This window comes from Puma concolor, chromosome A3, assembly GCF_028749965.1.
Source record: "Puma concolor isolate L17-30 chromosome A3, mPumCon1.1.hap2, whole genome shotgun sequence".
NCBI lineage: Eukaryota > Metazoa > Chordata > Mammalia > Carnivora > Felidae > Puma > Puma concolor.
In genome coordinates, this window is record NC_141669.1 from 2,303,269 (window position 1) to 2,317,791 (window position 14,523).

General features: G+C 55.4%; 1 long non-coding RNA gene across 1 annotated transcript; it reads right to left on the reverse strand.

The window, feature by feature from the left end:
• Positions 1 to 58: 58 nt before the first annotated feature.
• LOC147582185 (uncharacterized) lies at positions 59 to 9,215 on the reverse strand. The gene is made up of 2 exons (XR_015248826.1): positions 1,908 to 9,215; positions 59 to 1,313 (listed from the first exon to the last, which is right to left on the reverse strand). It is a non-coding gene; the product is annotated as an uncharacterized LOC147582185 (long non-coding RNA).
• Between the last annotated feature and the right edge of the window lie 5,308 nt (positions 9,216 to 14,523).

Sequence of the window (14,523 nt, forward strand, 5' to 3'; positions counted from 1 at the left end):
TTTTCTCCTCTACCCTTCTAGGTTCTTCGGTTGGTCTAATACACTGACACGAGACAGGTTAACAGGAGACAAGTTTGATCACGTACATACAGGGGCCCCATAAGAATATGAGACCCCGGGACGAGCCCGGCAGCGGAGGCTTCTGCCGTCCTGAGCGGAGGAAGGGGTGGTGGCCTGGGGCTTCACAGGACCGTAACGACAATGGATCTGTGGTCATGACATGTTTGCCCTGCTGTGCGGATGGGTCATTCAGATAAAAGTTCATAGCCGGTAACAGCTCCCGCCGGGGGCTAGGCCTCCTGTCCAAACCCTTCCAAGAAGCGAGAGGCAAGTTTTTTCTTAAATCTGCTACATCCTGATGGTCTTTAGCTCAATTTAATCCACGTGCCAGAGCAGCGTATCTGGGGGTCGCATATCCTCTCCTGGCCTCGGTCCCACCTCTCAAACTTCTGGGCTGATGGACCGCTCCGGGTCACTGAGCCAGCCTCCCAGTCCTGACGACGGGGTCGTTCAGTTAAGCAGCCGGCTCCGTTTCAGGAGGCTCCCGAGTTAGGTCTGGGGGCAAGTCATCAGATATTTAATAAGAGGCATTTCTGGGGAGACAAAAATGAAGGTTAATTTGGGGAGCAGATCCGGTCTCGGTGAGTTCCGGAGGCAGCCAGGCGCACAGACGTCCAGATGCCCGGCTTGCGGCATCTTCAGGTGGGGTGGAGCAGACAGTGGAAACGAGACAGACGGGCCTGGCCTGCAGGGAGGCCGTCTGGCGAGCTCTCCGAGTGGCCCGCACAGCAGCAGGCACGGCAGTTATCCACACGTGAGCTGTTGTGGTTTCTCTGAACTTTATGTGACGGTGTCCGGCTGTAACCTGCACGGCTTCAGGGAAAGGGCAGTTGTGGTTCTCAACGATTCCAAGTCAGAAGGACTGGTGGCGGGGAGGGGGTGAACTGGAAATGCCAGTTTGGAGAGTTGCAGCCAAATATAGGAAGAAAATAGAAGAACTCGGGATCTAGTCCACTTTACAGGTAAAAACAAAACCTCACGGGCCATTGACGGCACTAGAATCTGCTGTCCACGAAGGTATATTACTGAAACAATTTCTCTCTACAGTCACCCCCATATTCACAGCAAGACTAACTCTGTTTTCACAGTTTCAGTACCTTGGCCTTGTTATTTACATAACTGCAGAAGAAGAGTGCTCACCATACAGACTTTTAAGTCTGCTTTGCTCAGACTTTCCATAAGGAATCTCCCGTGAACTTTGAAAGACTCTCCAGGCTGAGAAGCCGCGCTAAGGAGCCATCATCAGACTTTGCCTGCAATACATACAGATTTGGGTGAATTCCTCTCTTCTCAAGGTTCCAAACATTTCCTGAGATTCTTGGGCCTGCCAAGAAGTGACCTTCCCTCCTCACCGGGTCAGGCCGCCAGGAACCCTGTAAGCAAGGCCTTCATAGGCTCCGTTAAGGTCAGCCTTAGTTCCTGAAAGCCGATCATCTCGGAGTCTTTACATCTCCCTCAAATAAGACCTTGTGGTCAGAGCCTGGTAATACAACCAACATTCCCAATCATGTCCTGTTACAAGAACGGATTCTTAAATCACTCATTTGAGTGGCAGTACACTTGCACAAGAATACGAAGTTTGCAAATTCTGGAGGGGCCAAAGAGGGAGAAAAATGTTCACCTTTGTTCACAAAGCAATGTCTTAAATTGTTGATCCCATGAGAAAAGAGAAGGCTTTCTTAAGTTTGGAAAAAGGTAAAGAACAGGCAGTGTTTCAAAGCAGAAGTCGTAAAACGATAGTTCTGAATCCATTCGGTTCCATCTAATACTTGTTCTGCTTGAATCCATTCCTCGTTATTAGTTCTAGAATTTCTCATCCCGCTCACTTTCACGATGTCAGGTCCTACCTGTCAGTCCTTTCCGTGACTCCTTGGAGGGAGGTGCCTTCGCAGGACACTGGCAGGGCACCAAAGGGCAACGGCAAGACTCCCGATGTCAGAGATCCGACGGGAGTCCGTGACGCGGAACCGACAGAGTGACTTGATTATTTCTGAACGTAACATTCGGAGAGAACTGTGGTTATGACTGGTGATGCTATCCAGGATATTCTAGGTGTGTGGGGATCTCAGAACTTGCAGAACGTTAATATTTACCGACACAGTGGGTTGTCATCATGTATTTCACATGCTTTCCATAGAATTTAACACGATCAAATAAGCCTAATTAGCAGAACATCATTCTTTGTGTGAGAACAAACCTTTGGAGATGTTCAGGGACCCTCTGGAAATTCTCAAAACTTAGTTCGAGGTCAGTAAAGGCCTTATTTAGACTTCGATTTGGGTAAGTTTGTTGAAAATATCAACACGTTTGGACACTTGACTACAGAGGGTCACAGACCATTGTGAGACAGTACTTAGTGGCTGATTTAGTCAAAGTGCCAGAAAACAAAGACCTGGTAAGGCACCAGATCTTGGCTTTCTGGTGGGTTACTTGAAAAGTAAAGAAACTTTTATCAACTGTTGTCAACAGCAAACCTGAAGTTCAAGAAAACTTCGTTTTTCAGAGCAAAAACCAATTTTGTGCCACTTACTTTTGATATTAAAATTTAATTGTAATCTTAGCCAGCTTGGCCACACGTTAAAATTTCTCTCCAAAGCCTCCCTTTCCACAAACCTACAAGTTTCTTTGTCCTCGACAAAAGCACATCACCATTCCTCCGACCCTCCTTTTTACAAAATCACACTTTCTGTGCATACGGAGAGGTTTCCTTATTATTTCTAGTGGCTTCCATCATATTAGAATTTTTAAGCCCTAGAAACCCTTAATTTCTAGTGAAAGCCAACAAGCAATTGTGAACCGTCACAGGAGCATTCTCTAGATCATAAAACGTACTCAGATTTTCCAATTTCTAGAGACACAGGCTTCCTCGTCGTGCAGTTTTGCTTAATGTGGAAAACATGTTTACTAATAGGCCCAAAGATCCATTGGCTTCCTTTTAGCGGGGGGGAAGTGAAAGGAGATACCTGAGCTCAGCAGTTAGTTTCAGTCATGACCCAGATGCTCAAGGAATTTATCTTCTCATCTAACTTAGCAAAGCTTTAAGGTTCCAGGTTACCAAAATATCTGGGGAAACGACTTTGCAAGCTCACCCAAGAACTTCATCCTAGTGTTGGAGGATCTTTTTTACCTCAAAACCCGGGTTTGCTGTCTCACTGCTTTGAAGAATGAAGAGGGGGACACAATAAAACGAGCAGCTGAGAAGCGTATCAGATCAGAAAGGAAGCACAGCAGGAAAGCTCTCTGTACAGGGGGACGTCTGCAAGTGAATCCCCGGGGCCTCTAGGCAAGAGTCCTTGTCTTATAAGGTTCTGGTCGCCCTCCCCCTCCTTCCCCCTTGTCCCTTGTCAGGTCCTACCCTTGTTGGCTTGGTAGCTCCGGGTGCTGGACTGTCCGCTCCCGATGGGCCCGACTCCATCGTGTGGGGGGCGGTCTATGGCCACACTTAACTCTTTTGTCAAGTTCCTGAGGGAAACCAGAAGGGGAGTAGGTGGGCTCTGTCGCATTCTTAGGAACCTCACGCCCCAGGGCGTTCGCTGTGGTCAGCAGCTCCCAGCACCGTTCCAAAATACTTGTGCTTTTTCCCACCCAGTGGCCTCAGGTCCTAACCTTTCCCTCTCTGCCTATGTACGCCTGTCTTTCCCTACCCCCCCTCTGAACACATGACTCCCGACTACCATTAGGAACCCGGATGACCCCCCACCTTCACCGCTTCCCGAAGGGGAGCGGGAACAGGGGAATGGCAGTCAGGGCAGGCCCAGAGGTCCACCCAGAGGCGGACGTGATGGGAGGGTGTTTGGAACGTCAGGGCTAGCGGAAGTTTCTTGGAGGTCTTATTCTCCTGGCGTGTGCAACAGCTTCTACAAATGACCTACAAACAGTATCAGACCAGCAAGCAATAGTATTTCCAAATGCGATGCCTCCTAGGGAGGGGGTCACGCCAAGGGAAGACACGCACACGGTAGCGATCCAGAGAGTCCCCGACGTGTCTGGTCCTATTGTTGTTGGCAATTTAACCATAGTTCTTCCCTCCTCCATGTTTTTGGATCTTGTGTTATGGCTGATTAGAATGATTAAGCTCCTGAACCAGTTCATGGCTCTCCATCCGCTGGCCATCCAGTTTCCATGGGAACAACTCCATGAGGCAGAATTTTACCTCAAGGGGAGACTGACCTTCGGCGTCCAGATTACTGTAAGTTCAGGCAACTGTTCATGTGTCCTGGGGCCAGTATCACCCTAGTCCCTCATCCAGTCGTAATGTCCCTCCCAGCAAAGGAGGCGGGGGGGCGGGGCTCTCTGGCATTGTGAAAAAGAATGTGAAAAAACCAGGTCTCCCCACATGCACCCCGGTGGCTGAGAGAAAAATTTAGTCCTCAGTTTTCCGGAGACGCCTCTAGTCCTTACGTTGCGTTTGGACGCTCGGCCAGGAGCGGAAAGGACAGACCAGGTGGCTCCGCGGTCAAGAAGGAAATCAATCGGTTTTCCCTCTGTTCCCAGAGTTACCGAGGCTCTGAGCTTCCAACAGGTGGTAGGTTTGAGAGCCCTTTCGGGGACACGGTTACCTGAGCCCTGGCAGATTGAGGGGCTTCAACTTGTGTTGTCCCCTCTGAAGATATTCTCGTTGCCGGTGCCCTAACAGCCACATATATGGCACTTGGCGCCAGGGCCTCGGGAAGTCTGGTCTGACACAGTATGTAAGGCCACGGCAAAGGCCTAGGTTGTGTTGTTTTTAAGCCTCCTTTCCGGTTCTTCATTCTCCTCTTTATCTTGGTTGTAACATACCCGAGAGGCAGTTCGTAAGAGCTTCCAGGGTCCCTTCCGGGCCAACAGCCAATTTTTGTAGCTTCCATCGACTATCTGGGGCTGACTGAGTGAAAAATCTGCCCTTCAGAAACGTCTTGGCCTCAAGGTGTTAAGGAAGATAGCCGTATATTTAATGACACCCTCCCTTAACCTTTCCAGGAAGGCCCCCAGGCTTTCACCCTGTGTCTTGAGATAGTGGCTAATTTAGCATAATTTAAGGGCTTAACCTTAGTTCTTAATCCTTCCAAAATACAGGCTTGGAAATGGTGACACCATTCCCCAATGGGATGGTCATAGTCCCAATTAGGATCTTGGGGGACGGGGGGGATGCCTGAGCCCCAGTAGGGAACTAAAAGTCCCCTATAGGACCCTCCAGTCCCATGACAATTAACGAGTTGCTCGTCCCCATGTCTTCCAGCCACTGCCAGAACCCCATGCTTCTGTCTCAATAAGAGTCTGATTTCCTCTCTCTCTCAAAAATAAACATCAAACGAAAATTTTTAAAAAAGAGTCTGATTCAACAGGGGCGCCTGGTAGCTCAGTTGGTTGAGCGTCCGACTTCAGCCCAGATCATGATCTCGGTTTGTAGGTTCGAGCCCCATGTCGGGCTCTGTGCTGACAGCTTGGAGCCTGGAGCCTGCTTTGGATTCTGTGTCTCCCTCTCTCTCTGCCCTCCCCCACTCACACTGTCTCTCTCAAAAATAAACATTAAAAAAAACTTTTTTAAAGAGTCTGATTCAACAATAGCATTGTATCTTTCCACGTCAACTCATACCTACTGTAATGTTCTGAAAAGCCTCTGTATACTTCTCTGGATCACCAGAAAATTTACCTAGATCTCCTTTTATCTGTCTTAAATCCCGTAATGAAAAAAGTGCTGGTAATCTTACCCTGGCCGTGCCTCCCCACGTCCCCCTTCCTGCACCCCAGCTTCTTGTAGGGGACACGTGTCGGCCACGTTACGGGCAGGGCCTGGCTAAGGTGGGCGGCAGGGAGAAGCGCGTGTTTGTAAGTCTGGACGTTGAGGACCCGATGAGGAGGAGACCGAGGTAGGAGACGTTCCTTCCTCTCTCTGGGTTTGCTGTGGGTACAGGCAGGGCCTTAGGTCCCCCCCTTCTTGGTCGTGAGCCCTCGGAAACAGCTGCCAACAGGCCAGGATCGACCTTACATTGCTTACACGTACCTCATTTTTTTAAGGCCCCAAAACACTGGATGCAGGGGACTTCCTCCACTTCCCCTCACGTTTACAGAGTAAGTCCAGTTGGAGGATGACGTTACGACTGGTACTTCCCTCTGGCGGCCAGGTTTCCTCCTCCCATTTGTACTGGGGCCAAGTCTCGGTGCAAAAGGAGTCGCTTTCTCTTCAGGGTTTGTGGATCAAAGTCATCCCGCTTTTTCAGAATACATCCCAAAGGATTGGCCATCTGTAGGAAAAAAAGAGGAAAAGACGTCCCTGATCTCCATTTCCTACAGCGTGCCAGCAGAAGCCTCACCTCCTGACCCCGAGCTCTGGCTGGCCCGTCAGTCCCGCGAGGCGCCGGGAGCAGTCGCCCTTACCCAGGCTGTCCCCTGGTGGTCGAGGGACACGCTAGTGTCACTCTGGCCCAACAGTAATTCACGTGTCGATCACAATTGTCCCTCTTTACAAACATATTTCAAAAGGCTGGCAAAAGCCATTTTTTGTAAGGATAAAATTGGCCGTGGAAGGGGCCAGAAGGACCAGAGTCCGGGTCCGTTCCTTGCCTTGTTCGGCAGGGTCCACGGAAGTATGTTGCAGCCACGCGGGGGTCCACCCTAAGGTCTCCCCATCGGTACAAGTCGGCATACGCTGGGCAAAGGGCGGCCAGATGGCTCCGTGAGTCACGCGCACGCGCCCCTTCCTCTGCCTGGCAGAGACACCACGAACGTGGAGCAGTTGGAGGCCGGCAGCGAGGACCCCGCCTTCGTTTTCCCAGCCGTTGGATCAAAGCAGGGGCAATTTCAACCAAGGCTTGAGCAAAACAACTCAAAAGGGTGGACCGTCCTGCCCTTTCGGTTAAAACCACAGTTCTTTTCCATGTTTCCCAAGACCGTGAAGTACGGGAAGGGGTCGGTATATCCAAACACAGCCTCCCACAGCCAATGCTAAACACCAATTAGAGACACAATGCGCAGAATACCCAAGCGGACGGTCAGGGATCAGGTTCTGCCGACGGCCCTCGGGCGTTCACCCAAGAGCAGCCCTGGTCAGGACCCTTCGGCTGTTCGGCCTCCCCGAGTCCCATGCATCGGGGGTTCTTCTCGAAAGGAAATTGGGACTCCACCGAACTGACATTCCCAACTACACTGGGAGATCCTGGCTGTAATCCCCCCACCAGCCCAGGGCGGGCAGCGTGGTGGAAGGACCCTGGCCGCATGGGGGTGGGGGAGGTTGGCCCACATCTCTGTCCAGCCAGATCCGGCCTCAAGCAGGATGCAGCCCACAGGGACGTGTGGCCAGATTTTGGAGCCCCCAACCTGGCCAAGCCCAGTTCTCGGGACACAAAATGAGCTTAGTGGGAATGTGCCGCTTCTGCGGGTGCCTAACGGCTTCCAGGACGACGGTTCTGACACGACACAGGTATGGCGGAAGGTGGGGTGACAAACGCTTCGGACTCTAAGAAGGGGGAACCGACACTGGACGTCGAGTTTAATTTTTACGTAATTTCTGTTCTGTCATCTAGTTAAGGGAGTCCCTGATGCCCCTAGACTTTTCATCTGCTTTTAATTTGGTCTTTTCCATAGACGCCAGCCAGGCCCTTGTTTAGGAGAAGTGCTCTCTAAAACAAGTTTTTCTTTAAATACGACCAACTCAAAGGATCATCATCTGGCCATTAACCAGTAGGGTGGTAGGTTCACCCCACAGTTATGCTGGTTAAGCCGCAGAAAGGCTTCCCAGGTGGAGAGAAGACGCACACCCTCGAGGACACAAAATGTGCAGTTAGCCTCGGCAAGCGAACGCTCAAGGCCCGCAGGTGGTCAGAATGGGGTAAACCGCGTGTCCAGTTTCCCGACAGGGGAGGTGCCTCCGGAGTCCCGCGAATCGAGGGCCCCGAGCAGGTGCGGCTGGAATGGGGCTTTTCCAGCACCGACAAGACCACAAAGGTGGACAGAACGAAAGCCCGTGACGGCAAGTTCCCGAGAGCTGGCGTGGCCCGACAGAGCGCCGCTGGTGGCTTTGGGTCTGGGGTCCCCAGCCGGTTCAGCCGGCCACCAGACACACCCGAGTAAGTGCACCGTCTGGCTGGCGGAGCCCGGACACGATGCGCTCACCGGTCACCAAGTCGGCCGTCAGGACAGACAGCGAGACGCGAGGAGAACCTCGTAGCTGTTCCCAGCTGAGCTGTGGGTCTCTCGGAGCCACGCGGACGCCCAAGAGGGATGCGCCTCTGGGCTGCGGACCATGGGGTCTCACAGAGTACCTCCCGTACGGAATTTTCTTGCAGTTGGCGGGGACACAATCTAACCCGTCACGTGGCCAACCTACCCTCACATGGAGCCTGTGAGATCGGCGGCCACCACTCCGGCGGCCTGGAAACTACATGCGTGCCCACCAGCCGCACAGCCGTGGCTCCCGAGACGCCCCTTAGCAAGGCCTCGACCTCCGTGCACCTCAACCCCAGCGACGCCAGCCTCGGGGGCTGGCCCTGCCCGGTGGTGACTCTGCCCTGTGACGAAAGACGCAACAAAGACAAAAGGCAGTGACCATCTCCGGGAGGAAAAGGATCGATAAAAACCAAGAGTGCTGGTAACAAACCTTCACCCGAGTCGCTGGATCCCAGGAATTCGTTCCACAGATACTCTCTCCTGCTGGTCTGGGTTTGTAAAAGGAAAAACGGACTCTCCGCTCTCCCCTCTGCCAGACCCTGCAGGCAGAGACTGGGACAGGAGCACGGGAAAAGTCCTCACCCCCCGCGGGCAGCGCTGGTCGGAGGCCCAGGACCCCAGCCGCAGCCACCGCGGGGGGAGGAATGGCCCGCAGTGAAGACGTGCCCTCCACACCAGCCTCAGGGGTGGAGAGTTTTCTCCTCTGCTCTTCCAGGTTCTGTGGCCTAATAATCAAGTTGACCAATAAGGGTAACAGCAAAGAAGTTCGATTACATACATACAGGGGACTCCTAAGAACAGGACACCCTGAGGCGCCTGGGGGGCTCAGCCGGTTGGGCATCCGACTTCGGCTCAGGTCATGATCATGGTTCATGGGTTCAAACCCCACATCGGGCTCTGTGCTGACGGCTCGGAGCCTGGAGCCTGCTTCGGATTCTGTGTCTCCCTCCCTCTCTGCCCCTCTCCGGCTCATGCTGTGTCTCAAAAATAAATACACGTTAAAAACAAATATTTAAGGGGCGCCTGGGTGGCGCAGTCAGTTAAGCATCCGACTTCAGCCAGGTCACGATCTCGCGGTCCGTGAGTTCGAGCCCCGCGTCGGGCTCTGGGCTGATGGCTCAGGGCCTGGAGCCTGTTTCCGATTCTGTGTCTGCCTCTCTCTCTGCCCCTCCCCCGTTCATGCTCTGTCTCTCTCTGTCCCAAAAATAAATAAACGTTGAAAAAAAAAATTTATAAAAAAAAAAACCACAAATATTTAAAAGAAGCTTTCTCTTTGAAGAGAAAAATAAACACTGGGAGGTCATTTGAATCCCTTCACCTTGAGAGTTTTCCTTCAAATCTCGCTTTGGGGAGGCAAGAGGGCTCTCCCCCCCAACCTGGCACGACACACGGAGGGGTCCCGCGGGGCTGTGCACGAAGCAGTGGGGTTACTGAGGGCTGCTGGAGACAAGCCAAGTAAACGAGGAAAAGGACTCAAGGTTCCCCAGCAAGTTGGTATCTGCACCCCCAAATTCAGCCTCCTTCCCCAGCCCCACACACAAGAGGAACACGTGGGCAGGGGGGACACCCAGCAGGCCGGGAGCCTGGGGCACCAGGGCTCAGACACCCCGGGAGAAGGCACTGCCTCACCCTCGCAAGGTGGGAAAGGAGGCTGCCCCAGGATAACCCGGAGATCTCTCCGACTTACACCCGGTGTTCCTTTATCTTAAAATTGGAAAAATAAACACAAGAATCCATCCTGGAAACAAGCAGACAGACCCGCTGACCTTCAGAACGTGCCCCAGATCCTCAGGGGCGCCGTGGACCCACCCGCTCCGTAGAGGCTGCCCCGCGGGCCCGTGGGGGACACAGACCCATCGTGCGGCCGCTGTGAGAGGAGGGGTCCGCACAGCTCAGCACCGCGTGGGACCGCGCTCCCCAGGTCCAGGCCCCGCACCGTTTCCCCTCCGGGGGTTCCGTGCCACCCCCCTCACTCCCCCACCCACCCCCACCCGGGCTAGGACCCGCCCCCAGTCGCAAGGTTCCTGCGGGGCCCCACCCCCTTCCAGCATGGCCCATGCCACCCTCGTGGCGCCACGGTCTTGCAGGCAGAAAGGAGAATCTCAAACCTAACAGCTGCCTGGGCGCCTCTGCCTCACACGGACTGCCCTCCCCTCACCCAGGCGCTCTCCGGGCCGCCCAGTCCTCGCCCCACTTCTGCTTTCCTTCTGGGACCTTTCAGCCCCAGCCGGCAGCCCTACTGTGCCCCCTCCAGGGAGGCCTCCCCTCCCTCTCGGGCAGCTGTTTGCCCTCCTGTGATCTGGTCACGCTTCACATGCCTGTCACACACAGGCAGGTCAGATGGCAGCAGGACACCCCCAGAGAGGCTAACCTGGCGTGTCCCTGCCCCCTACCCCCGGGCCCTTGCACACGCTGGCTTTGGGCATCAGATGCAGAAGTTACACCAAGAACGCGTCTGCCCGGCCAGGCCGGAGGAGCGACGGCTCTGCCCAGGAACTGGACCCAGATTCGGGGAGGAAACGGGGCCTGGGACGGGGCCTGGGACGGTGGGGACCAGACCACCAGGGTGGCCGTCCCGCTCTTAGGCACCACAGAGCCAGCCGGGGTGCCAGGGCCGCCAGCACGTCCCAGCCCCAGGGCGCCACCCGGCCTTCTCCAGAAAACACCCGAGCCTGTGGGTTCCGGCCTCTCCTCTGCAGGCCACACAGCCCGGGCACATCCAAAGCTGGGATCCCGACCCGCTCAGATGGAAGGGGCTGAAGACGGACCGAACTCGACCTAAACAGACGGATACTTCCTGCAGCCCCGAGACCGCGGCCCAGAGCTGTCCTCCCTCAAATGGGTGGCCTCGGGCTGGTGGCTCTGCGTCGATCCCACGACGTGCCTGCCCCTCCGGCAGACCGGGAGCCTCTCGAGGCCAGGCTCTCCCGCTCGGACCCCATCGCACCTCTAGAAGGAGCAAGAGGGAACACGGTGCTGCGCACCAGGCCCCTCTCCCCGCCCCGACCGTGCCCGGGGCAGCCGAGCCAGCCCCGCTCCGGGACATATGGCTACGACGAGGGCCGTCCGCAGGGGCAGATAAGAGCCCACGGATCCCGTTCCGCACCCACCGTTGTTCCGAGCGCGGACAACGAAAGGGCCGCCTGCCCTCCAGGGGCCGCCTGGCTTCCTGCCCTCTCTCCTCCCGGACAGAGAAGGGAACAGCCGCCAGACTCCCAGGTTTTCTCAAACGTGGCATCTCGGCTCGTCCTCTGCGTGCCGTACACGAGTACTCTTCGAGTCAAAGGGTCACAGAGGGGACCGACCTGATGATGCAAACTCAGTGAGCCGTTAACTAGCACGTGCGGGACAGCAGCCCAGAGGCAGGAGCGCCTGTCACCGAAATGACTCCCCGAGACCCCCGCTGCACCCTGGGGGCGGGTCACCCTGCTAAGTCCTTCCAGGTCTTCACGGGGCCACTTCCACGACGTCCTGTCGGGTCACCTCCCCACACGCGGCCTTCCGTGGTGCCCACCGCGAGTGTGGCGCCAGGCTCCGCTCGCCGACGTTCCAGAAGAGTTGCAGGCCCGCGTTTCCAGGAAGGGCCGGAAAGCAAACGCGCCAGGCTTCGCGGCCACACGCCAGGTCTGGCGGAAATTCTGCTTGGTTTGTCCTGTTGTCACAACTCAAGGCCGTAAAAGCCATTTGAAGTGTGCGGGACGCTTAGGAACAGGCTACGGCCCACGTGTGGCCCGCGGGCTGCAGACCGCTAAGCCGTGTTCTAGAACAGCACCAGCCATGAGGCACGTGCCCCCAAGACGGCTTCGAAAGGAATGTCACACTCTCTGCAGTCTGACAACAAAGGGACGGAGGGTGTGGGGTCTGCACACCGAGAACCGTGTGGCCTCGGTTAAATGACTGGGATCCTCTGAGCCTCAGCTTCCCTTCTTCTTAGGGGATTGCAGGGGCTTGTTACAACACCATCAGCCTTCCGTTCTCCACTCTCCCCCACGAGGCAGACAGACTACGCCTCCCTCCGCCCCCAGCCCTACACAGGTTCTGACCGCCAGACGAGGCTGCCCCACATCCCTGAACCAGGGTCCGAAGCTCAGTGAGGCCGGTCCTGACTACCCCCACACCGCCTCTCCCCTGTGCTCCAGCCACCCTGGCTCATAGCCAAGGGAGGCCTGCGTGTCCTGCCACGGGGCCTTTGCACCTCCTGCTTCCCACACTGGAAAGCTGTTTGCCCAGCATCAGACTGAATTATGTGCCCCCAAATCCACAGGTTAAATTCCTAATCCCCAATGGGGCTGTGTTCGAAGATGCTCCTTAAGGAAGTAACTGGGGTTAAATGAGCTCACAAGGGTGAGCCCTGATGCACCAGGACTGGTGTCCTTACAAGAAGGGGCACCAGGGATCCATGCGGAGGAAAGGCCACGCGAAGACACAGCCAAGGAGAGAGTCCCCAGGAGATACCAGCCCATCGGCTCCTTGACCTCAGACTTCTCGCCCCCAGCCCGCGGGAGGGTGAGTCATGAGTCTCTGTTGTCAAAGTCCCCGTCTGTGGTATCCGTTATGGCGACCCAAGCCCCACTCTTCCCACAGGCCTACGCTGTGGGCGCCCGGAGAAGGGGACCTTCCCTCCCCTCTCCCCCCTCCTCCCAGCACGCTCTCCTTCCTCAACCTTTGATCCAGGCTCTGTGCTCACCGTCCACCCCTCTGGATCAGGGCTCCAGGCTCTGGGACGCAGGAACACAGGGACGCGGTCTGGCGAGAGATCGCACCCCCGGAGAACCCGCTCAGCAGGCAGCGAGGCGTGGTTGGTAGCAGGTAACCCCAGTGGGAAGCCGTCAATGAAGCCCTGAGAGCAGGGAGGGAGCCGCAGAATTTCCAGAGAAGGAACAGGCAGGGAGTCAATGATTAGGTTACTTACAGTAAGAAGATACTGAAAAACAGGGGACCGTCTCGTCAATTATATAGGGTTATAACACGTACCCAAGACGGGTTTACACAATACGAAGATCATATCGTTAAAGTTTTAACGACCCGGCAAAACACAAACTAAGAGATGTTTATATAAATGACGTACATGTTAAAAGACGGAAACCACCAGATGGCAGTGGTAGTTAGGGGTAGAGTGGACACAAGGTCATTCGTGTTTTCTCTTCCAGGTCTCTGAGCTTAAAAGTTTTCCACGTAACGAGCGTATCTGCGGTCTTTTTCCTATAATCAGAGGGAAGCATCGGCATTGGCAAAGGCTTTGCTTTTAAAAGGGGATTGACACACCCTAGCGAAAGGGTGACGGGTTCTATACTAGAACAGTGCGCAGTTAAGAGGATGATCTAAACGACACGCTGACGTGCACATACACAAACACGTGGGTGAACAGTTAGGATATAAAAGCGTAGGTACAACGAAACAGCACCTGTTTCAAAAACGCAGAAATACACACAGTGCTCAGAGATACACGTTTGCAGCCCTGGAAAAGGACAGGGGCTGGACCCGCGCAGCCTGTCAGAGGGACCATCCCGGGGAGCAAGGACGGGGAGGGGTCCTGCGAGATGACATCTGTACAATTTTTAAGATTTTAAGTAAGCTCTACACCCAACGTGGGGCTTGAACTCCCGACCCCGAGATCAAGAGTTGCATGCTCTACCGACTGAGCCAGCCAGGCGCCCCAGTAAAGTGCTTTTTTTTAACGGTGCTTTTGTGTTAAAGTGATGAACCAGGGGCGCCTGGGTGGCTCAGTCGGTTAAGCATCCGACTTCTGCTCAGGTCACGATCTCACGGTTCATGAGCTCGAGCCCCAGAGCCTGGAGCCTGCTTCAGATTCCGCGTCTCCCTCTCTCTCTGCCCCTCCCCCTCTCACGCTCTGCCTCTCAAAAAGAAACAAATATCAAAAAAAAAAGTACCGAACCGGTGGCTCTAGGGCGGCTCCCACCACAGCTGGCTGGAGCGAGGACTCCGCGCTGCAGAAGGCAAGCGGGGCCCTCCAGGTCAGGTTCGCACCCAGGACGCACAGACAAGCTGGTCCTCCCGGGGCAGGGGGAGGTGCCCAGGGAACGGGGAAGGCCCGGGGAAGCCTGCCGGGCAGCAGGGTCCTGGCGCCTCCCCAGGCCGGGCAGGGGGTGCACGACACTCGACGCAAGCTCACGTTCCGTGACGGTCACAGGTGCACACCCGCCCACACAGGTGCGCATGGCTCACTCACACCCACCTCTGTGCGGAGCCCCGCCGGCCCTCCCTCAGCGGCCCGGACTGCGCCCAGCTCGGCCCCTGGGAGGGCGCCCCTCCCAGACGCCGCCCAGGGAGGCCCTTGAGGACCAGGCCCTGCCAGCG